Genomic DNA, 25,409 nt, shown 5'->3' with positions numbered 1-25,409 from the left:
TACAGTTAGCTAGGTTTTATTAACAGAGCAGCTAAAAATGACCTTTGCCTGCATCTCCATTGGCTAGTTTTCAAAAATTCAGTAGTCCTCTGTCATCTCATAGGAACAAGAGCTAAACTTCTTCTATAATTTAAACCATTTTCAGAAAAAAATATTTCTGGTTTCTTGTATAAACTGTAAGCACCATAAAGAAATCAGATACCCATTTTCTGCCTTCTTCAGCCTGCCTGCAAGTAGATTTTGTCTAAACAGAATAGCCTTGTAGTCAGCTGTCACAAACATTTGTGTATTACTTAGATGTCTACATGAGTAATTTCATTTGCCTCCTTCAGTACCTTAAATATGTTTGTAGATGCTTGCCCACCGGTTCCTTTCTTAAGGCAAGCTTTTTTGCAATTTTTTTTTTTTTATAACTCAAAGTTTGAGTAGAAAAAATATTTCAATCTTCTTGTGATTACATTTCTTACAGAATGTTGGAATTTTTGTACTGTGCATCTGTTTAGGCCCGTGAAGAAAGACAAGACTAAGATCATGTAAGTCATGAAACTGAGGGTGAATAATCCATAATTTGTTCTTTCACCATTTTTACAATTTATACCCAGATGCAAGTAATAAACCAAAAGGAAGAAGAAGGAAAAAAACCAAACTTAGTTAGCTTTTATTTTTAAAGTGATTAATGAAAAGCAAAGTTCAAATGAGGCCACAAATCCTGGTGGTGCACAATGGGTTGATTTATTTTGTAAATAGACCATGGATAATTAACCATAAAACAAAACTTTTTTTTTCTTCTTTTTCTTTTTTTTTTTTTTTTTTTTTTTGAAAATTGCATAATGACACTGGTTTCTTTTTAGTTGCTGTGAGTTGCACAGAGGGATAACGACTTATTCACAACTGGTTGCAACTGGTTACAGCCAAGAACAGAAAAATCCCAGAGCAAAGAGAGGAAAAAGGCTATTAAAACCCAACTGCACTTGCAGTTTCATAGTAAGGCATTTGCTAATGGCTACAGACTGGGAAAAGCAAGAGTAGATATTTACATACTCTCTGACGGTGCTTGCCGTGTTATCCCATGTATTGGCTCAAAATTCAGAAGAAAAAGACAGCTCCTGCAGCTGGCCTTGTTGTCCACAATTTTGTATTGACTTCTAAATAGAATTATTTATGCTTTGTTGCATGTTTCCATTATGTGTCTTACTACTCTGACACTAAGGGAAGAGTCTTCTGGATAGTCATAGTCTGACTTGTTGCCAAGTCCTCTTGTGTGCCAGAGAGTGATGCTAGTTGTTCAGATATGTAATATGAGAAAACTGTCTGCCCAACATCCCCAAAGTTTGTCTCTTCATAATCCTCAGTCATCTGTGGAAGGGGTCTCTCATGCCCAAGAAGGAGAAGGTCCAATGTGTTGTGAAAGTCCATTCACTGCTAATTAAAACTACCAGCTGGGATTACAGCCCTGGAGACTGTAAATAAAGTAGAGCATGAGATGTTCAGATGATAATGTGGCCACTTTTGTCATGGTTTGTATTAGTTGCCAGTCCTTAGATTTGCTCATCTCATGCCAATTTGTTAAGAGTGAAGAGAAGGATCGTGTAGGTAACAGTCAATGTGCAAGAGTTGGAGTTGCCACACAGCAACTGACTGTATGGACACCTTGGCTTGCTCTCACGTGCCATGTGTGCCTTAAAATGCTTGACTGTGTATGTAAGACTTGCAATTCACACAAAGCTAAAATCTGTGCTCATCTCGCCTGTTGGTGCAGCTGTGCTGTGTTTCACAGATGGTGACTCTGAGGGACTTGAAAAAACCATCCTCACTCCCAACAATAGCCTGGGCAGGCAGAGGTAGTGGGTACAAGTGATTATCACCAATATGGTTTTAGCTGTATTGACTCAGCCTTTACAGAAGCATTGCAGACTGGTGTTTATAAGGGTTCTCTATCCGACACTGATTTGTGAGCATGGGGTTCCTTCTGTGAATTTGGAGAGTTTCTTTGTCAGAATGTACTGCAAGACCCAGGAGAGGAGAAGCAGATTATTAACATCAGACAATCACCTCTACCTGCTTGAGTTTAATGCAGATAACTGGGAATAAGGATTCCATGCTTTAAGTCTAGACCCCAGTTACAAGGCAGGATCAGCTCTTTAAACCCATAACTAGAGAACTGATGAGTTCCCACTTCGTTACTGACACTGGTAACTACAACACATGGGCTGCCACTTGTAATCTGCTTTTAGGCCAAAGAGTCAAGTTAAAATAGCATTTAGTTTGAGCAAGAGGCTTCTGTTGTGGGTGGGAGTCATGCTGGGGGCAACATTAGCATTGTACTTACAAACTACATTGCAGTGAAGACAAGACCTCAAAAATAAATTAACTCTCCAAGGCTCAATACCGTCTTTGGCTTCTCTACAGGTCCTTTGGAAGGGAAGCCAGCCAAGGTCCACTATGGTAGTGCTAAAAGGATAAGCCTGGCCCATGGCATCCCCCTTGAAACTTCTTTTTGTCAGGCTTGTGCTTCTGGGAGGTGTGGCAATGTATGGAATCTGCTACATACTGTTTATGAGTTAGAACTTGATTTTATTGACTAACAGAGTCCTTGTATCTTGTGACAATCTTTTTCTGTGTTTTGCATCATGCCAAAGAGACAGGGGAGTGGTGTTGGCATGTCTTTGTATGAATAGGTCTGTCATTAAATATTTGAAATAGAAACATCTGAAATAGATCTTGCCTGAGAAGAACAATGGGATAACTAGAGAAAGCCAGTTTTCTCCAAATTTGCTTTTGGGGCTGGGAGTTTTAAGCAAACAGAATGAAAAAAAAAAAAAAAAAAAAAAGGAAAGTAAAAAAGAACAAAGAGAGCAGGTTAGTACATGGACTTAAAACAACAAACCCAAGGAGGTGTGAAGGGAGACACAAGGAAACTTAAAAGAGTGGAGGGATGCTTAGCAGAGGGAGGGGTTTTCTTGTTTGTTTGTTTGTTTTAATAACGAAGACCAGCTAAGGGAGAGGCAAGCTGCTGGTAAAAGGGTTGAAAGTCTTTCCTTCAGCAGAGGCACAGTTTTGTAAAGAGAACCTTTTTTACTTGATGTGGATCTAAGCCCAAGGACCATTTACTGCTAGTGATGGGTATGCTGAGGCATGGACATACATTTGGATATTGCTTCTTTTCTCTGATCTCTAAATCTGTATTTTTATTTTGTGCAGGGTGAGGATTCAGTCATCTTTCTCAGGCAACTCCTCTGAAATCTTACTGTTTGGAAGGGGTTACAGGCAGCCTTTTCTGCAGGCACACACAGGATGAAGGGTAGGGTTTTCAACTCTTTTCAGATAGTGGAAAGTGTCAGCACATGGGTCCAGTAGTAGAACACAAATTCAGGTCTGCTTGATGTGTGGCAGGAAAAGCTCTGTTAGAGGTAATTGTAGTTCAGGCTTTTGAACAAGCCTTTATATTTGTCTCCTGTACTGATAACCTATTGGTGAGAATATGCAAGCCAATTTTAGCCACTCTTATCTCCTCCTAAGTACCTCTTCCCAAATCTAATACCTAAAAAACTCCACAAGCAAGGTAGTCCCAACAATTTTCCCCAAGATTTTGCTCATCTCAGCCTTGGCAAATTTGGCATCTGATGTTGTAGTAGGTGGGTTCAAGTTTTGATTAAAAATGCTTTCATGGGGTACTAAGCAGTACAGCTGTTTGAATACTTCTTCTCCAAGCATTCAGAAATTCATTTTATAAGAAACAAACATTTTTTGGTTCTTACTGAGATTCTGACTGTGTTACAAAAAACCCCTCACCAAAAGGCACAGGAGGCAACCACTTCCCATAAGCATCCCAGTGCCAAAACAGCCAGGGATGACTGGGAATTATGTGCTGCTGTGGTTAAAGACCTAGCTGTGCTTCAGCTCTCCTTCTTGTCTTCCTAAATGAACAGTTTCATGCATTGGCACTCCTGCTGTTACCTGATCTGGCTGAAAGTCCTCAGTTCTTCCCTGTTTAGGCCAAGATTTGTCTTATAGTTTCAGTCAAGCTTCATATGACTTCATGGTATTTTGCAATTTAGTAATTTGCAGATGTATGAGCCATGCTCAAGAGCTTTCTTAGCAGGTGAAGGAAACATTTAAAGGATTTTTAGATGTTAAATATCTCATTAATCACAACTGCTCTTATATTTTTCTACCAGTTAAGTTTAAGGTTAAAGGGCAGAGCAGAAACAACTGACATTCCCCTCATTTCTCCTCACCTCAGATTCTTCTGTAGGAGTTGGATTGTCTGTGACTCTCAGGCTGCTGCTTTATCCTGCTCAGAACTGGTTCTGATACTTGCCCAAATGGCAGCAGTACTTGACCCAAGGAGATGTGTGTTACTTGTTACATAACTGGCTGTCTGAAAAAGGCTCTTGCCTTTCATACATTGGTGAGCTCCACCAGTTCTTGGACAAGAATAGCATATCAGTTGGATTCTTAATAGTTAAATTGTCACTGATATATTGGTAGTATTGCAGAGGTATCACAAGCTTTTGAGGCTCACTAAAGTGTGCTGAAGGTTGGGACTAGAAGCACTAAAAAATTCATAGTGGTATTCTCTTTGTGTGGAAATACTGGTTCATTTAAAAAAGAAAAAAAAAATACTTCCAGGATTCTTACTTGGTTTTTCTATTCATATTTCCAGATAAAGCTTTTTGGCATTTGTGGAACAGAGATGCATTTGTTTCAAACTTTTATTTCAAAAATGTATTTTATGTTCTAATATAAAATTAAAATCAAAACTGAGAATAGCAATCAAAACAAAATTATTTTGTCAAAACAACATTCAATTGATTGAAATGATTTTTTATTTTTGTTTCATGGGTAACTTTCCAATGCAGTGTTTAATTCAACTGTGAAACAAAAGCAAATTTCAAAGTCTAGCTATCCTGTGAAGCAAAAATACTGGCTTGTGTTTGGGCTCTTCTAGGTGGTTCTTAAAGGAGTGCTTCATCAGAATTCTACTGAATGTTTTAAATTTTAAAAAAAATTTCAAAAAAGAAAAGAAGTATGAGGACCCAAGTGTGAGGACAAGAGGAAGGAGCTGTGCCAGGGGAGATTCATTCTGGACCTCAGGACTATTTTTTTTCTCTGAAAAGGTTGTAAAGCATTGCTATGCTTCCCAGGGAAATGGTGGAGCCACCCTGGAAGCACTCAAGAAACAATGGATTTGGCACTTCATGCTGTGGTTTAGTTGACATGAATGTGTTCAGTCAAAGGTTGAACTCAATGATCTTGGAGTCTTTTCCCACCTAAGTAACGCTATGACCCTTAGACTACACCAAAATCTTCTTGTGTAGATGTTATTATGGGGCTTCCTGTCTCTGTAACAGTTGATCAGAATCCATCTCTCTAATTGTATGTAGATCTCCCCTGGAACGTATTCTGTGTTTCTGCTCAGCAAATTGGGAAGCCTTTGATACTGCTTCATCTCTCCTGACTTCCATCTCTGTGGGCTGGTTATGAATCAAATTCTGGGTGCCCATCTGAGTCCAGCTGCTTGCAAAGGGAGCAAAGGGTTGAAGGTAATGATAGTGTGAGTGTAAAGCCTATACAGTTAATATTAGTGTTTTCACTTTATTTGTTACTTCCTAGATTTGATTTAAAAGGGACTTACCCTTACAAGAGCACATTCTGGTTATTACTTTACATCTTTCCTTGTTCTTTATAACACCCATAACATATTATCTTTTTTTCTTCCTCATGTAGAAGCTGTATACTTAAATAGTGAAATTCTTCTGGCAGTAGTCTTGTCAAGGGCTACAATGTGGTAGATGCCTTGGGGACATTTTACTTTATAGATTACTGCTTCATCTAAGTTTAAGTTCTTCAGAATTGGCCTAAATCTGTTTCAGTGAGAGCACTCTACAAAAGAAAAACATGAATATAAGGGGGGTATATTAGACAAATACAGCAAGGGTGAAGATTAAAAGCACAGAACATAGTTAAAAATTGTTCTCTTGCTGGAAAATGTAAAGCATCTGACCTTGTCTGAACAGTATGATGATCCTAATTTTTTGAAGGACTGAGCTACTTAACCCCCTCGTGATACCTTGGTTATTCAGGTCTGCCTGCCTTGAGCTTGGATAGATACAGTGATCTCATGTTCCTTGAGAATATCAGCACTGCAACTTCTGTAAGTTTGGGATAGAGCAGTGAATTTCTGATCACCTGTTCAGCAGAACTTGTGGTTCTGCAAACTTTGGAGTTCTCACTCCCATTGGAGTTAAACAGAAGGGGACAAAGCAATACCAATTGAAAATTTTTTTCTACTCATTTGATCAGTTAACCTATTATTTCTGTTTTTCAAACCAGAAAAGTGGTGTTTTGTGATACAGAAAAGCTGCTTTAAGTAAATATATGTTAGGGCAATAGTGCAATAGTGTTGTTGGTTCAGTACTTCTCTGAAAACAGTTCCATGACAAGACAGACAGAAAGGTATTCTTTGTCCAACAGCTGTCTCCAGTATTCACTAGCATTTTTTTACATGATTAATCATGTAAACTACTATATCAGCATAAATTAAATCTAGTCTTAAGAAGACTGATTTAATCTGAAGAATATATTTTGCACCAGTCTTGGACATGAAGAGTTGGGATATTAATGTATTTAGGCCCCAAAAATAAAAGCTCCTCCCACCTCGGGGCTTGATAAATAAATAAATGAAACAGTTTATGTTGTGGGCATGCTCACAATATTTCCTGCATGCTGATGGAGCAGAGGACATCACAAAGATAATAATATAAGCAGTAAAATACCCCAAGCAAACAGAAAGCATCTGTAGGTCTTGCCTAGCTGGCTGGTATCATTGTGATGGTTGTTTTTAGCTTACCATGCCATTAATGCTTTGTGCATGCTGAGGGTTGGTCAGGGACTGAACTGTGTTTATAATCATTCTGTTCAATTGCTGCACTGTGCCTGGATGCCTGCAGATATATAAGACACAGGAAAGGTACTCAAGAAACTATTAGACCATGTAGGAGCTGGTCTACCAGCCCTAGTCATAGGAGAATGTAATGAGCCACAATCAGGATGTAAAGAAACATTTGCAAAGATGTTTGGAGAAGTCCTGGCATGTAACTCATGAAGTGTTTGTTAGCTGATGTCCCTGCATTTCTTGTAGAAAACAGATGTAGTTCCTTGGAAAGTGTGTTGGGCCTCACCTAATCTCACTCCTTGGCTTTCAGAGGCTGGGGATCAAGTTCATGCTGGAAATTCTCAATTCACATGGCTGGATGCAGTCAGAGCCCACAGCTCTTGTTCAAGCTATGCAGCCTGTTCTGCCTTCAGCCCTGAATCAGCACTGGCAGTACAGCTCTCCTGGCTGCAAATACAGAGTTAGAAAATGTCTGATGTTAACTTGGTTTTAAGTGTTACTTGATGGAATCACCTCTGGGACTATGAGTTTGGGGAACCCTGAGATCTCCTGATCTTTTTGTTCAGTCTTTCCTTATAGAGGTAAATGGGCCATTTTGCTGGCAAATGGCAACTGTTAGCATAATTCCAAAAGGGTTCCTAATACCAGGATTTTAGCAACACAGGTGATGAAGCCCCACCAAGAAGGCAGGCTCCCTTTCAAGAGTCAACAGTCCTCAGGTCAAGAAGTCAGAGATTTTCTCAAAAGTTAACTTGGGCAGAAGAAATCACTTTATCCCACTGGCTCCAAAAAAGCTATTAGCAGTACACATCCATAGAACTGTCTTTGTGACTGTGTGCATTCAGGTTGGTTCTGGATTCCCTTTTCAGACTCAACTGTTTAACAGAGATATGGCAGCAGCTTCAGAAATTGCTGTGTCCTGGCTCAGGCATGACAAATTTTACAGTATATTCTTTAACTCCTATTTCTATAGCAGTTTGTAAAGCATCTTCACTTATATATTTTTAATATTCAGTAAGAAATAAATTTGGAAACAGGGTCCTTCAGGTAAGGTGCCTGTTGCAGAAGTGTATAACTCCTTTGGTCATTGCCTTGTACAAGAACTTCAGATTTTTGCAACTGAAACTTCTGAAAGGCTCATATAAATATGAGATTGCTGCATTTATGGGAAAATCTTGATATATCTTGCTGTTATGTGAGGCATTTAAGAAATCCTGAAATATTTTTAAAGATGAAACAATGGGAAGCTGCTTACCTCATGACATAATAAGGCAAAATAAGGTCACGTAAAAAGTCGTGGTTGCAGCTCCAGCAACAGAACTGAATGAGTTATTTGTAAGAAATAATTTATTTGCCAAATACAGCTTTTCTTGTCCCATCAAATGTACACAAGTTGATCAGTCTCTTTGATTCAGGAATTGCTGGAATTTATTCGACGACTGCTTTCAAAACTTATGTTCTATGGACTCTCTGTAAAGGGAGGTGAAAGAAGGATGGCTGTGGTTTTAATACTGTTTGCAAAAGCCTATTCTGTAGTTTTCCTCTCTGGCATCCATCTTATAAATTTGCATTACATGATGCCAGGCATTTAGGAGTCTATAGTTTTGATGAAAGGAGGTAACAAGTTCAGTTTTCATACTAGAGTTAATGTTCATACAGCATGAGTTAATGTTTAGCAGATAGAAGGCTTCACACAGGTTTCTGAATCCTCACACATCCTTCATATTACATTTCTTTTATTAACCTTATGACTGAAGTGGTAAACAGTAAATGGAAAAAGGAGGTCATGATGTTGAATGGATGAAGTGAGGAATGGAGTGTGATTATTTCATGAGTGCACTGATTCAGCATCTCAGGATGAAGCTAGATGCTTCTTTTCACTGCATATAAGGGCAGAAACATGTCATAAGTAGTTGCTGGTGTGCTGCATTCATGAAAGAAGCATAGCATTCACTTTCCAGCCACCAGAGAGTAAAGGAAAGACAGGGAGCTGCAGACATCTGTTACTGTGTTTGCTTACCTACCCCTGTTCCTGGAGGTTTTGAAGTAGAATTTGAAAAGTGCATGTGACAGTCATTGTTTCTGGCCCTACTTTACAACAACCTACTGAATTTAAAGAGTCAAAATTTGGACCCACATTATTTAGCCGACGGTACACACAAGGCACTATCAGTGAAAAGGCTGGGAACAAAATTTAGTTCTTAGTTTCCTGCCTATTATTCAGTACATATCTGATTTGAAATCTATTTTCTGCATACCCTTGCGTGCATATTCGTTGGCACATGTGCTTCTTGCCATTATGGGGCAGATCCCATAGATTTTCTGCGTCATTAGTACAGAGAGCCAGTCATTAAAAAAAAAAAAAGCTTATTTGCCTGAGCCGTTAAGATTTTTTCTCACAGTTCTGCCTGTGGCGCCTGTCACTAGCAGTCAAATAAGGACAATTTTACCATTCTCTCCTGCTGCTCTAATTTTTTTTTTTTTCAGTGCCAGTACATGTATTTGTTATTCTTTATAACTCCCTTTGAAGTTGGGAATCCAAGGGGAATCTAAAACCGACCAGATGTTTCTGCTGCTGGAGACACAGAAGACAGCAAGGATTAAGTTTAACTGAAACTTAGTTCTCTACAAAACCCCATTACAGTGAGAATTCTTCCTCAGTTAGTTTTATTTATTATTTATATTTGCACTTGCCATCCTGGGTAGGAGATACCTCAAGTCATCTGGCCCCGGAGAAAAATGGGTGATTTATCCAAGTAAATAGTGTATCAGCAGCTGCCTGCGTTGATTTCCCTTATGGGGTTTCAGTTCCATTACACTGCATATTTCCCACCCACACTCTTTTTACAGTATTTCATGTTGAGGAAAATCATTCCCATCTCTGTAACTTCAGAGAACAGATATGTGGAACCATCCAGGGAGAGGGCAGTGCAACTCCTGTGTACGTGGGGAGGGGTGACATACTTAAGAAGGTACTGGCCAGAAAACAGCACGAGATTTTTAACTCCTTCTCATGTCATGGCTGAAAGATGAGACAAAGGAATAAAAGCTGACATGTGAGACTGGGTATGAGAACGAAGGGTTGTGCTAACCTCCTCAAAGTAAGGGCAGCATTTGTCTCTCAGGTGGGAAAGGACAGGAAGAAATGTTTTTGTTTACTTCTGAGTTCAAGTCAGATGCTTTTGAAGCTGCAAGACAAGAAAAAATTAGAAAAAAGACAAGCAAACCCCATCTGTGATATGAAATATGTGTAGTTCTGTGCAATATTCATCTCCAAATTAAGCAGTGGGCAATCCTGCTGGCTTGCTTCTGCAATTGTGAGAAAAAGAGAGAAAAGAGTTCATGTTCAGGCCTCAGGGAGGTCCAAATGGGAAGGCAGAAACAGAACAAGACCTTGGTCTCTCTTTACCTTGGGCATTGCTTAAGATAAAGTTTGGATCCACTTTCAGATTTTAAATGCCTTGGATTTCTGGATACAGGTTACCAAGTTACCTCATCTGAGTTTGTGGGTCTGCCTGTCCCTGTGCCTGTCACACCCATCCATAGCTGTTGAGTGTGCTGATACCAATCAGCTGAATTGGAAAGAACTGAAAAGATTATTTGTTTTCTACAGAATGGGTATCTAAGGAGAGTAAAAAAGCTCAGAGTAGTGCCCCTGCTGAGGGAAAAACAAGCAGAACTTATCAGCTAAGCATGTTTGGCAGAAGACAGTTGGCTGGCCAGCACAGAAGAGCCACAGCACAGGCTGTCTTCTGCTCCCCGAGAACATTATCTTTGTTCTGGGAAAGAAGACCAAAGACAATTGTACTCCTCTTGTCTGCTGCTCACAGGTTCTGATTGCAATCTATTGGAAGACAGACTTTATCAGCTTCTGTTTCATATCTGAGCTGGTTTGGTTTTTTGAAGTCCAGCCCTTTTTCATGTTGCTAAGTCAAGGTAGCATCTCTGGCAGATAGCATTTTCCCTTTCCTCTCGGCTGTGGGATTCCAGCAGCTCTTTGTGATTTTTCTCTGTATGAATTCACTTGATTGTTTCACACCAAATCTTGCTGCTTCTCAAGTCTTGATGTCACAGCCACCATAATTGAGAGATAGTGTCAGACTCTGCCTAAGTTACTCTTCTAATTGGCAAGATAGATCACTAACACCTTCATTGAGGTACTGTCTCCATCATTAGCTGTTGGAGTTGCTGCCTACTATTGCAAGGCTCTGCATACCACCCAAATTCGTTTTTAAACAGGAAAATCAAAAGCCTGGTAGTTGTATAGAGCCTCCCAATAAACACTAGGTAAAATGCATGCACTGTAACAAGCTTTCTTCAGAACAGCAAAAGGGAATGGAGCAAATGATTTGCTAGCACCTATACTTACTTAAAGCTGCTTTTCTGATTTCAAAATATAAAAAGAAATGAGGTCCTGGAAACACTGGGTGATTTGGGATGTTCTGTAACGTTTTGAGGAAAGATAAAAAGAAGAAAGTAATCACACGTTTTTCATTTTATATTTTTAGGACCTAAATTTCTCAGCTTTGTATTAAAGGGAAACAGGTTAAAATCAGAGAATTTTAGACTTATGTATTTTCTCTTCTTTATTTTTTTGTGAAGGCATCAAGGCAGATGGTATGAAAAGCATTTATATTGGTCTCTCTGCTGACGGAGCTTAACCTAATAATCCAGGACTTGGAACTGGGTGCTTCAATAAAAACACTTTCTGAGAGATTTTTCCATTTAAAACACCAGGAGAAGTTTTTTAATTGACAACATCAAAAATTAGTATCCTGCCAGGACTACATTGCTTTGCACCTTATTACTCAGAACAAAAGATTAATATGTTCTCATTCTGAGCATGAGAGTTTTCAATAATTTTTTCCTTAATTAAACCAAAGATGAAGTCAAATGGTTTACCACAGGACTGTGAGAGTGAAATGAGGAAAAGCCCAGTTCCATATGTGATGTGCTGACCCTGGCTGATCTATAGGGTTCCACCAAGCTAGTCTGTCACTCCACTCCTCACTTGGCCAGGAGAGAGAAAATATTACTCTTGGGTCATGATAAGGACAGGGAGAAATCACTCAAAGATTACCATCATGGGCAAAACAAACTCAGCTTGTGGAAAATGAATATAATTTATTAGAAGTCAAATCAAAGTAGAATAATGAGGGATAAAACCCAATCTTAAAAACACCTTCTCCCCACCTCTCCCATCTTCTTGAATTTCTCTTCACTCTTGATTTTTCTCTAACCCCTCCCTGCAGTGACAAAGGGGGATGGGGAATTCTGGCTGAGGTTAGATCATCAAAGGTGTCTCTGCCAATCTTCCTCCTTAGCGGGAGGACTCCTTACACTCTTTCCCTACTCCAGCATGGGGTCCCCCCCATGGTAGACAGCCCTCCATGAACTTCTCCAGCATGAGTCCTTCCCACAAGCTGCAGTTCTTTACAATCTGCTCCACCATGGGTCCCTTCCACAGGGTGCAGTCCCTTCAGAACTGTCTGCTCCGGGATGGATCTTCCACAGAGTCATGAGTCCTGCCAGCAAACCTGCTTCAGAGTGGGCTACTCTGTCCCTGGGGTCAGAGGTCATGCCAGGACTCTGCTCCAGTGTGGGCTTCCTAAGGGGATGTAGTCTTCTTCAGGAATCCCCTTGCACTGCTGTGGTGTCTTCCACGGGCTGCAGGTGGGTCTTTGCTCCGCCATGTCTTTGCTCCATAGGCTGTGGGGACACATTCTGCTTCACCATGCTCTGCACCAGGGGCTGCAGGGGAATCACCACTCCAATGCTTGGAGCACCTCCTGCCCCTCTGTTCCCTTGCTTTTGATGGTGTGCTAGATAATTTGAAATGTACAGACTTACCTCAGTCTTTGAAATTAAGAAATCTCAGCTTGCCAAATTAAACTGTGATTCTGAGTTTCCCTTAATTGTGGGCACCTTGACATACAGAAAAGGCAGCATTCTCCTTGTTCAGTTGTAGTCTGAACTTCATCCTGTAACCCAGCTGTGGTGGGGAAAACTGAAAGACTGAAGCCGACAGATAAGAAGATAATATGTTTCAAATCTAAAATTTGAAGCTCAGTACTGTGCAGCCCCCACCTGCATTCTTAGATTTTTGTATGTGTGTGTTCTTGAGACATTGCATTTGAAATTTATACAGGAAGCTAAGCTTAGCTGGAAGAGTGTAACTTGTAAACATTTTCCCATGTATGTTTTGATAGAATGGTATGGGGGTGTAGGGCAGGGCTGTGGATTTAAAAAATATTTTTATACTTTCGTTACACAATCCCTAGTCCATTTTAGACTTGGTTCCCATTAACAAAGATACTCAGATGTGCCATGGAAGTTAGCAAGCAGTGAAACAGGTTCCTCAGTATTGTGGCACCAGCACTCCAAAGCAGCCTGACCAAGTGGGAGGTTACACTCTACTTTGTTAGGTCAGTTTGTGATAGTTTTCCAGCTGCCCTAAAGTGTCTTGAAAGATAATTTAATGTCATTTACAGTTGTCTTCTTCCATACAGGAGCACCACAGGCAAGAGTGCAGTGGAAAGGGCCAGTTCTGCCAACAGCATGTGCCAAGGACATGGCTTAACTATTGTCAGTAACCTACTGTCTTATACAGTCAAACAGGAATCTCTCTCTTATCTCTGGCAGTTTTAAATATTAGAGTATATAGGCAATGAGTCCAAACCAACAGGGACCCAGAGGGTAGATTGCACATCTGACTGTGAGAGTCATCATAAGGCCAAGTACTCCATCAGGCCAGTTGGAAAAGTGTCTTGTTACTGAGAGGTAGGGCTGGATTTATGTTGTGTCCAGCCCACTCAGTTAGAGAGGGAGGATTAGATAATATAGCTGTGATATTCTTGAGCACTGATGGGTTAAAAGTCCTTCTGCTGTGCTCAGAGTAGCACATGTGTGAATAAGGCAAGGGTTTGGATGTAGCTTCAGCACCCCCAAACTATCTGAGTTATTCCAACAAAGTAGCATGGACCTCTGTGGAGCACACTCTCCACCAATTTGCGTGCATTTGTGTCTTGCTGGTCTTGGAAAACATTATGCCTCCTGTTCTCAAACAGTGTTCATATTTCCCTCATGGTTTAACAGCTGCCTTGCAGTTGTGGTCCTTAGATCTACCTTTCTTAGATCTCCAGTTTGCCCCATGGCCTCTTTCATCTTCCTTTCCCAGGGCCCTGGACAGATTCTGAGCTCCCTGCTAGCTTGCTATTGCTTTGTATCTGCCCTCAGACTGCGGGTGCTGGTGTTCTGACAGTCTACCCAAATCCTTCGCTGCTCAGAGGAAATAATAACTCTCGTTCAGCTGCTTTCTTAGCATTTATTGTGACACCCGAAGACAAATGCAAACTCATCTCTAGAATCATTATTCTCTTTGAAGAACAACGGATTGTCAGGGGAGACATTTTTTTGTGTGGATTCACTTAGAAGTTCTGTCCCCCAGTGTGGTTCTCCAGCTGCCCCTGTCATATCCTCTGTTGTTGTTTATCCAACTTTTAATAATTTCCTTTTCATGCTAGAAAGGGCCACATAATTTTCTCTCTGTGTGTGCATGTATTTGTATCTACTTCATGTTTTTTCATTTCTTCCAATTCATAACATACAAAATGTATAGGAAAAGGCATTCATTGCACTAAATGCATTTGTTATTTATGCCTGGTTCCTATTTTTGGCCTAAATTTCATTGAGTGGCTAAGGATTTTGTGCACCTTCATTTAGTCATTAAGGTACTCCTGAATCGCCTCATATCATGACTAATGTTTAGAAGAGATACACTGATCTGTGAATAGGGTACACCTGCTTCTGTGTAGAAACAAATGGAGGGGACCCTTGTCGAGGCTACTAGGAGAGGTAGAGACTATGAACATTGCTCTGTGTAATCAAAATAAAGAGTATCACTTAATATATTGCCAACCACATTGCTTCCTACACTGAGCATCAGCTATTTATTTATGTTCTCTGGATTACCAAAGCTACTTTAAGATACCAGTGTAACACCTGAGTGGTTTTGGTTAAATTATTTTGGTTTTGAGTCATCTCTCTTTCTGATGGGAGATCAAGCCTGGTCTGGAACCAGCTAGAGGTGGTAACTTAATTTGATCTATTAACATAAGCTTTCACCTAAAAATGTTGAGATCAGCACAAGGCTTTCCTTTACAGGAGCATGCACAGATATGAGGGTGGAAAATTTCTCAGAGAAACTGTCATTCAGATTCTCTGGGTAGAATAGGAATGTTTATTTCCCTTCCAATACCAATGGCACTTTACCTTGTAGCAAAAGGAACAGAAGGAAGCAGCAGAAAGAATGTCCATCCAGTCATGACTTTGGTTTTGACAGTTTAAGCATTGGATAGCATTTTTTAAAAGTAAAAAAAAAAAAAAAAAAAAAAAAAAAAGATTATTTGCAAGTAATCAGGTACAACATCACTAGTGTGGCAGGGGACAGGGAAAGAAGAGGAAAATCAGTGGAAAGCATTAGAAAGTGCAACCCTTGTCCTGCTGGAGTGAGCAGGACTTTTTTTGGCATCTTTTTTTCAGTTCTGTGTTCCTTAAAAAATCCCAAAACCAGTAACGTGTGCTTAAGAGGAAAACTGAACAGCATACCAGCCTGAAACAGCTCAGCCCTGGGCTGTCCCACCCTTTGGCACCGCTCTCCTGCCCCCCAGACAGTGGGGGGGAGTCACTGGACATCGAGGGTAGCTCAGGCACAATGGCAACAATGGCCTTCCAAAGATGTCACATCCCAAGGTGTCTCCTTAGACCTGAGATCACCTCTGGAGGACATGCAGGTGGCCTGGAACCCAGCTCTTTCCAATGCCTGCCGATGAGAGACTGCAGGAGGCTGTTCTTAGAGGTTTTCATGTTTATTCTTCCTTATCTCAGGAATGCTTTGTCCAGTGAACAGCGGTCTGCTCGCCAGACATCCAGAGCAGAATCTGCCTGAGAAAGGCAGGACTTAACTTTAATAGTCTAAATTATGTACAAGGTATTTACACTTGACTGCCAATACACTTCAGTCTTATAGCTTTGTTCACATCCAATCTAAAAGTGCCAGCATGTCACCCAGCATGGATGACACAGAGAAGAAAGAGGAAAAAGTATCCACGCCCCAAATTCTCCATCTTGGCCACGTGTCCCTTATCACAAACATTCCCAACTAGGTATTTATCTACGTTCTAACAATCTAATTTACACTTTACTAATTTTGGTGGCTTGTTTCCATTCCCTCTGTGTTGGTAATTTCTCAGAGGGGTGTGAATTCAGTGCCTGAGACACCAAGGTCTCACTCAGGGGTCTTTGAGACCCTCGCCAGGGGTGTTTTGAGACCCCCCAGGGAATCCAGAGGACTACTCTGGACTCCCACACAAAGAGGTTAGATAGATACCAAGGTTGGATTGATCTGAAGGTGGAAATTGTGAATCTAAAGTGAAAATGGTTCCTCATACTGCGATCTGTTGTGTGAGCGCCAGATCTCTGCCTGGCTGTGAGTTACTGCACAGCTTTTCTTTCTATGTTTTGCTTAAAATTCACCCCAAAGTGTTTGTAGTGTAATAGTGATTTTGCTTTCTTGCATTTACACAAGTGTAAACTATGTATTTGATTTATAAAATAAGGATTTTACAGGCATGAACTAAATCCATCTGTGTTACATAAACATAGATACATTTTGGTTTCTTTTTCCTTTCCTTCCCATGTTTATGCTGCACAAAGAGCTTATTAAACCAGATACAGTTATGGTGTTGTTTGCTTTAATCTGCACAAGATTTTAAAACCTTTTCTCACATTATAACATATTTAACTGCTGCTTTAATGGCAAAGAGGAATTCTGTGGCTGCGAGCAGAGGAATATGAAAGGTATAGTGACTTTCCTGTGAGAGGAATATGAGAATATTCACTGACAGAGGAACTATGAGGAACAATTATCCCAAGCTGTATCTTTGACAATGCTGTCAGATTTTCCACTTCCATGAGTACAGCTGGGTATGTGGTGCCAGGGTGAAAAATTCCACAGTGGCTGGAGGCAGAGTGCTTTGGGTGCTGGCCTGGCTGGCAGTGTTGGAAGTCAGGAGTTGGAGCTGGAAAGAAAAGAAAGATGACTTTCTACAGCTTTGAGACAGTAAGAGGAAAAGAAGCCCCAAACCACCAGTTGGAATGTAAGGAAAGAGTCTTTGAAAGATGCCCCTTTCTAGACTTCTGTGTTTCAGAGGCTGAGTTTGACCTTGAGATTCAGGTTCTTAAGATACCTGTACTGTCTTCTAAGACATTTGTTCCTCTGCCTCCAACTAAAGATTTGTTCTTGTGCAAATTTGCAGCTTGTTTATATATCTGTTGAAAGCTTTGGAGATTGGTTCATATATTTATTCAGTTTTCTGTATCACTGGTACTTCACCTGGGGTTTTTGTGGTTTGGGTTTGTTGTTGTGGTGTTTGGGGTTTTTTAGGGGGAAGGGTGGTTTGATGTTGTTGTTTTTTTGGTAATACAAGTATTTGCCTAATATTAGGTAACTGAATGTGAAAGCTCTGAAGGATAAAGAAGTGATGCAGGTCTTACCTTCCTGGGCACTGAAGTCTGAGGTCTGTTTGGATGCAGTTTCAGACACACCTGGTTTTGTTGGGGTCAGTCAAGGATATTGTTTCTGTGACTTATACCAGACTTCAAGATGATCAAGTTGGTTGCATCTGGAGAGGCAAGGAATTGAAGAGGTTCTGAACAAGCAAAAGAGCAGACAGCAAATTCCTCATTTTCTAGTGCTCCAAGGGATTGTTTCTCTGGTATACATCCTATTTTATATATTGCTTGAAATTGAATATTGGATCACCATATGTTATACTTTCTGTTTTGAGCATTACGTGCTGTTCTTCATAACTTTTAGGATTCCTGGTTAAGAATGGTTTACTGAATACTTGAGTTTGATAATCTTTGGGACTCTATCTAAAAGATTACCTTCTTAAATTATCATATAGATTGCTTGCTATGTTAGATTGCCTTGACTTTTAGCTACTGTTTTGTCTTAGTGTTTAGAAGGAATGGTCTCTTTTCTCATTCTTTGTATGAGTTGTTTCATAGAGCTGTTCCCTGGCCTACGTTTTTAATGTTCTCTAATTTCTCAAATGAAAACTTGGAAATGCTGGATAATTCCCTAATCAGGCAGACATCTGAAATAATGGACCCCAAAATGTAGGCTGTTAATTATTTTTCAGTGCAACAGCAATGTAATGTGTGACAATGGAGTTTTTTGGTAACCAGTGAAATAATTTTGGACATACTGAAGACTAGAGTGATTAACACTTAAATAACACCATGCTTCTGATGATAGCATAGCACTGAAGGAGGCCTTCCTTACATACCCAAAGGATGTACTCCACTGTCTCTAACTCTAGTCACTGGGAAGAGAGGAAACTGGTTCAGGGAGAGGTGAGGGACAAGGCAAAGTTATAATTAGTGGTTGTACTGTGAAGATAGTCAAACACAGACCCAAATACTCCATTTTAGTCCTTTGCATGAACCCTGGAGGGACCCATTCCCAGCAGGGATTTCCACAGCAGCTGCTGCCTTACTGGGCTTGACACAACCTGTCAGAATGGTGGCTGGGGGTTAATGCCATGGCTAAAGAGGGAAGGGAAGGGAGAATATAAACACTTTGTAAAACCATGAGTGGACAGCAGGTTATGAACGCAGAGGTTAGAGGAAAGCAAGAGGAAGGAAGAAAGTAAATGAGCCAGGGTGTATCTGAGGGGGAGAATTAGTGCATGTGTGAGCCCAAGAATGGGCAAAGGAGACACAGGTGTGGAATACAAGCATGTTTACTTTCAGATACTCGAACACAAAAACTCATTTGGTTTCCTGTGTAATCAGCACCGAAAAAGTATTTTGTTGCTAGTTCTCAGCTCTGAAAAACCAAGCTTTCCACCTGAGTTTTGCAACACCTTTGAACTGGGCATGTCATGAATATCAACATGTTGTGGCCTACCAGGATTAGTTCAGGGTAATGGTCAACTTGAATTTGTTAGCCTTTATGTGGATAGGGTTGAGGCCGTGGGCTCGTGGTTGCTCTGGTTAATGGTTTTAGCAGTTTAAGAGTACCATACTGTGAACATCTTTGCTGTGTGCTCAGCCTGTCCATGAGAAAAGGATATCAGACACCAGAGTCAGTCTTAAATTCCTTTATAAATAGCTACAGCTGGTTTGCTGTGACATTTTTCCTCGGTAATTACAGTAAATATGAACTTAAAGTTGTATCAAGTCTTAATGTGTTGGATTTTTCTTTTTACTTTGGCTTCAGCAGTATTTTTAAATCTATGAACTAAGGATTTGTTTCTAAATTTTAAGAGAAGCCTCCCTGAGCACAGAAATCAAGGACTAAATTTGCTTTCTGGGCATTAGCATAGCCTTAAAGCAAGGAAAGTGGGCATGCAGGGTGATAGCTGTGCTTGACTCTTATGATTGATTTTGGTGTATTAGACAAGCCCCCTTTTAAATTCAATATTCTGGTCTTACAAATAGCCAATACCTTCAGACATATATATGTGTGTGTGACATTTAAAAATTGTCTTACTTGAAAAAATATCATCATGGTACAATTTATTCACTGCTGAAGCATATGTAGAGCTGAAAAAGGTCTGTGCTGATTAATGAGACAATTATACACATAATACCAGATTAATCAGACCTCATACTTTGAAGGCAACAACATAAAGACACAAGCACAGTTTTGAAAAGCATTGTCCTATCTGTTGTCCATGGCTGAGATGTACATAAGGATGGTTGGACATCCCAGTGCTAGAGCACTGTCACTCAAAACAAGTCCCACACATTACTGATTGCAAAAGTGAAACAACAATAATCTGAAAGACTTAACCAAGCCCATGAAGCAACTTTCTGGTTGGCAGATGATACAGAAATGCCACCATTCAGACCCATGCCATGAGTTCTAAGCTGTTATGTCCTGGATCCTGAGTAGGTGCAATGTGAAAAGTCTGTCTTTGGGATCCATATTTTGTAGCAGCCTGGATACACTCTCCTGCCCTTTTTGAAAACTATGACTCTCATGCAGTTGTATCTAACTCCAATATAAAATGCTGTTAATGTGAAATAATGGAAGCAGAGGTTTGGCTATGAGCAAACAAACATACACTGAAGTCCCACTGCAGCCAGCCTACAAAAGGGTACCTCTGAAAGCTCACACATTTAAAACACATTTTCAGGCAGAATAATCTTTCTTTAATTATTCCTGTCATGGGAGGTGGTCCTTGGCCTAGTTTCATATTGTCTCTGCAATGTGAAAAGTGTTAGCCTTTAGCATGTAGCATTTGCAGCTGAGTTTGAAGGCGTCTCATTTCAGCTCAAGAACCCTGGGGTTTCTCATTTCAGGGAGTCTTGTGCACGACAGCATTGTGCTTGGTTATGACTGTCAGACTGTACCACCATTCTTCAGGGCTGGCTTTAGCACACCCCATGGCTCCTCATTGGCTTTTGAGAGGCCTTTTGGCCGTATGTTTTTATTATTTCTGGTTTTTCCAGTCTTTTTGTAGTTTTCTTTTTAAACAGTAGGCAGAGTGACTTGTGCTGTTTACTCCATGAGCTGCTTCTCATTTCAACCCCTACCTGCTCAAAAAGTTTAGTAGTTGGCAGAATGTCTTCTGGGACTGATGTCTGATCAATGGACCACTGAAAATAAAAATGAAATATAAAACTCCTTTTGTGTCAGGAGCTCTGGATCTGCAAGTGAGCACCTCCTCTGCTGATCACTGAACCTAGGGAAAGGAAGAGAAGGAATCTCTTGAGAAGCAAAATGGCCTAGTGGAAGTCAAACCCCAATCTTTCTTGCTGTATTAGCTAACAAAAGTGAAAAATAGCTTTCTTCTTGTTGTTGTTCTTCATATGAAATACATTGAAACGTCAGGAAGAAACGAAGTAGTTCAGTGAGGAATGAATGGTGCAGGCTATGGATTTCTGTTTTGGTTTTATCATCAACTCACTGTGTGACTTTGATCATGTGTCTTAGTTTTACCCTGTATTAAGTGAAACCTGGAAAAATACGCAGTGTGGTTTTTGATGTTACACTTTATTTATATAGATTCCCAGGGACCCTGCAGTGCTTTAGTGACTGTCCCCCTATTACAGCAGTGTCACGTAGACTTCAACAACTTAGAGCTGAGCTAAACTCTGACAGGTAGAAACTTCATTATGCTAACTTTCCCCACAGCTAGCTTCTCCCATCAAAAAGCAAGCCTTGCTTTAAGCCTCAGTGAAGTAACTGCACATTTCTGGTTATCTGAAGAGGCTCAAATATAGCGGAATGAATTTATTAATGATGTATTCCCTCACAGCAAACAGATTTGTGCTCTCCCATAATTAAGCACTACAGAAATAGTACTTGTCACCTTCCCTTTAGAGAAAGTGAAAATAACCACCATACAATGTTAGGCAGCTTTCTCCAAAAATAAAGTTTTATTGTTGAGTCTTTGAAAGTCTTATATTAACAAAAACATATGTTTTATTTTCTTGGATGTTAATACAGTTTTTTGTTTGCATATAAATGTTCTCGTGGAGTGTTTATACCACTCTGAAGGAAGAACATTGTTCACACATGAAAATCTGTAAATGAAACCAACTTAAAACAAAAGTAAAGCTAGCACATCTGTTTTAATATCACAGAGAGTAAACCAGATGTGTGTATATATAATATATACATGCTAGTAGAAGATGTTAAATTAGATTTTAAGAATTTGTTCCAGCTTAATAGCCTAAAATGTTATTAGTAACATAGATAAGGAAATTACTTAATGAAAAATATATGATTTTTAACCTGACAGTGTCCTTCTTAATTAAGTTATGAGATCCTTAGATGAATGATGTTATAACAGTGCAGTGTGTAGCTTCTATTATTTATAAGACAATGCCAAAGAGCTAGCTCAAACCAATTAAAGCAAGGAAAATCTCATTGAAACTTGCCATTCTGAGCAAGTGAGTGCTGAATCTTTCTAGAGAATTCATGCAGCTTTAGTATCTCAAACACAGTACCTAGCTAGATCTTTCTGATGGAGGAATTGCCCATTAGGGGAAAATAATGACAATAATATTAAATTAATAAAAAGCAAGATCTTGGGGGGAAAAAAACAAAAAATAAAACAAAAAAAAACCCAGGCTGAGCAGGGAGGGATGCACAGCAGGGCTCTGCTGGCACGGCCAGCGCTGAATCATTTCCGTCCCTCTCGCTGCGAGGACCAGCCAGGCCAAGATTAGCAGCTCACCCAGGTCCCAGCTGCAAGCCCAGCCCAGCCCAGCTGAGCTGTAAAACAGCAGGCTCCTTGGGAGTTTGTGATCTCCAACTTGCCAATTGCTTATGGAGGTCCCGTATCTCCTACCTTTCTTTGTCTGTGGAATGTGTTTTATGGTTTTCACTGTATAGAAATTAGGCATGGTGCCTGGCTCTGAAGGCAGGAAGGCTAGTTGCTCTTGATGTAAGAGTTTTTAAAAGGATAAATATTGGTTTTGTTGGTGGCTAACTTATCATTAGTGATTTTTTTTACCTCTGCCCAGTTATTTTATCAATTAGGTATTTTAGTAAATAAATTATCTAAAATTTAAGCAAATAAATAATAATAAGAAATAAGAAATGCAAGAGATATTGAAATAAATCATAAATACTTTCTTTCTGGGTCCCTGATTTTATCCTAAATATCCAAATCGTTGAAGTCTGATTGATTAATATCTCTTACTATCTCTTTGCTGTTCCTACCACTCTTGGAACCTGTAAAAATCATAAATTATGTGGAATTTCAATCAAACTGAATGCAGCACGAGCAGTTTGTAGAGAAATTGTAACATACTTGCAACTTTTTTCCTAGTCTGCCTTCAGAAAAATCCTTCGCAAATAATAAAATCGTTAATTTTAAAGGCTTGATTCCAGGAATGTTGTTGAAGCAGTCAAAATATGAAATTGCTAAGCAAATCTTTAAGAAAATACGTATAATATCTTAACATGATTATAATTTTAAGCTAGTTTTCTATAGTAGTTCAAGCTCTAGCCCCTCGAACTGATAGACTATAATCATGTCTTATACTGATCATGCTTGGCATGGAAAATGAACGTATGCAAGGCTTAGATTAACCATGCACCACAGATGTATTCAGTGAGCCTGTTTCCTGTTTTGCTATATGAGCCCCCCCAATCCAATCCTTTAGAGACATTTTTATCTGCTAATAAGCATAATTGCAGTCATTCCTGCTGTCATTTATAAAATTATAAGACATTTATTTAGTCAGTTGTGGTGTTTAAGGCTGTTAAGTTTCCCTGACCAGAATTGAAGCTCTGCTGGCAAATGTTTCTCCAGGACTTCAGTGGTACACCTGGTCTCCTGGTTCTCTCTCCAACAGATCATTAGTCCATAATGAGGCATTTACCACATGGAGATTTGTACCAGAGACACAAAAAGTTCTGGTTCTCACCTCTATCTGCTTTTATACCATTTGTGATTGCATAGAGAAGATCCAGATTTCCTGAGTCTATTGTAGACTGTGGATATAGAACCCTAAAGCCAAGAAATTTTCAGCACTGTACATTAGCATGAGCAGAAATGCAGATCCAGTGGGGTTCAAGCAGAGAAATGAGGTATGTGATGTCTTGCAGATCACATGAGACCATTTCAGAGGAGTAGAAATCTGCTGAGGAGGCTGCCATGAATGTCACATCTGCTCACAGAAGCACAGAATTATTTGTGTTGAAAGGGTCCTTAAATTAAGATCATATAGATCTAGACTACCTGCCATGGACAAGGACACCTTCCACTAGATCAGGGTGCTCAAAGCCCCATTCCCTTCAAGGGAAGGGTGGCCTTCATGCAGCCCTTCTGCTTCTCATGATAGCTTCTTGGGCTACATCTAACTTCACCCTTCATTTCTCCTGTAAACCATTTCAAAACTCCTCCCCCCCCCATATGGCCCCTGCCATATTTTAAAACTGCAGGTAATGAAAGCAATTTGATGGATACATGGTGGAGGCTGGAATTTCCTGTACTTAGTCTGAAGTTACATACAAAGTTACTGACAGGATCAGTTCCTTATTTCAAGAGTTGAGCATATCTTTTTAAATCAGTAGGAATTTTGCCATTGACCTGAATTTGATTTGTTGAAAGCACTCTTGTTTTGAGGGAAGATATCTAAAAGTGTCAGAACAAGCACATCTGTTAGCCAGACATCACTTCAAGATCCTGAATTTAGTAGAAAGTTTTAAAGGCTTTGTGGGAAATAATGGACTGCTTTGGGGAACTGCAGAGTATTAAGATTAATCATCTAGACAGAAGTTTGTGAGTTTAGGGACTCTTCAGTATAGAAATGCTGGAATCATGAGCTAAATGTTACAGTACATCACTTGGTTGTACTGAGAAGGGATATCCTTCTTGTAACTTGTGAAATCCTACTGTCTAAAGGTACGTCAAAGGGGCAACATCAGCAAAAACTGTGACTGTTACTAATTTCACTCTCACTGGTATTTGTTCCATGCAATTCCTGTTTATTCTTCCTAATTCACAGTATAGATGATTTTTGTTGTTGTTGTTTATCCATATGAATAGAAAAGCTCATGAAATGGTCTCAAGCAGCAACTGGCTTTGGAAGTCAGACAAAGTGAACTAATCTCCAGTTTATAAATGTGTGGGGATGCTGAAAGAACAAATGCTTCAGCAAGCAACTTTAAAGAGGAATTGGGATGTGGAGTTTCTGACGGAAAGGAATTGGAGGTGACAGAACACAATACAGCCTGAGCACAATGACACACTGAGTAGAGAAATTTAATTGCATAAAGAGGGATAATAGATGAATCAACTAGAAAAACAGACACCAAGGAGAGCAGGGAGAAAAGAAAAAGAACCATCTGACCGTAGGAAAACAAAATAGAGAACTTTGCAGTATCTTACTAGCCAGCCTGTGAAACCAAAGAGAGTATATAAAATTTTTAAAAACTCATTTGTTTCTTAGCCAGGAAAAGGACACTGCAAGGGAAGAAGGGACTCTGCCCTCATTCAGCTCAGACTGCTTCAAAGGTCTGCCCAGTGTGATAAACAGAGCAAACCCTTTTGTGATCTCTGGATGAAAATCACGATAGTAAGTCAAAAAAATCCTTCAGAGGCCAAGTGCAGCAACCCTCAGCCCTGATTCAAGAAAAATTGCCATTGTTTCACACATGAGTGTCCGGAAAACAGAGGGTACAGGGGCACTGAGCCAACTGTTTTTTGGATGTTTTTTTTTTTTTTTTTTTCTTTTCTCTTTTTAATTTTTTTTTTAATTTATTGTAGGAAAAAAAAACAAAACAAAACAAAACACAAAAAACCCCTGCTGAATGGCTTTTCAGTGTGGAGAAAACTGTGAGAGAGGGCAGGGGCCACCCACTTGTGCCCTGTCAAGGCTGAGCAGATCCTCCACTACTTTCTTTCCACCTGCCCCCAATCTGCTTTGTGCTTTGCATCATTCATTTGCAAGAACTGGTCTCCTTTCAGACCAAAAGGAG

At 39.9% G+C, this 25,409-nt stretch overlaps 1 protein-coding gene across 20 annotated transcripts in view; it reads left to right on the top strand.

Moving 5' to 3' along the window:
* The window catches only part of ZBTB20 (zinc finger and BTB domain containing 20), a 477,873-nt gene that overhangs the window by 244,209 nt on the left and 208,255 nt on the right, over positions 1-25,409 (top strand). For 2 of the 20 annotated variants that reach the window (XM_056496917.1, XM_056496897.1), the window contains exon 4: positions 470-533. The exons of the other annotated variants lie outside the window; for them this stretch is intronic. The gene's annotated coding sequence lies outside the window, so the exon portion shown is untranslated. The remainder of the gene's footprint in view (positions 1-469; positions 534-25,409) is intronic. 20 annotated transcript variants of the gene reach the window in all.

The sequence above is a fragment of the Oenanthe melanoleuca genome, chromosome 1 (assembly GCF_029582105.1).
Source record: "Oenanthe melanoleuca isolate GR-GAL-2019-014 chromosome 1, OMel1.0, whole genome shotgun sequence".
Lineage (NCBI taxonomy): Eukaryota > Metazoa > Chordata > Aves > Passeriformes > Muscicapidae > Oenanthe > Oenanthe melanoleuca.
Note: the sequence above shows the minus strand (reverse complement) of the source record. Positions and strands in the feature narration are given on the sequence as shown.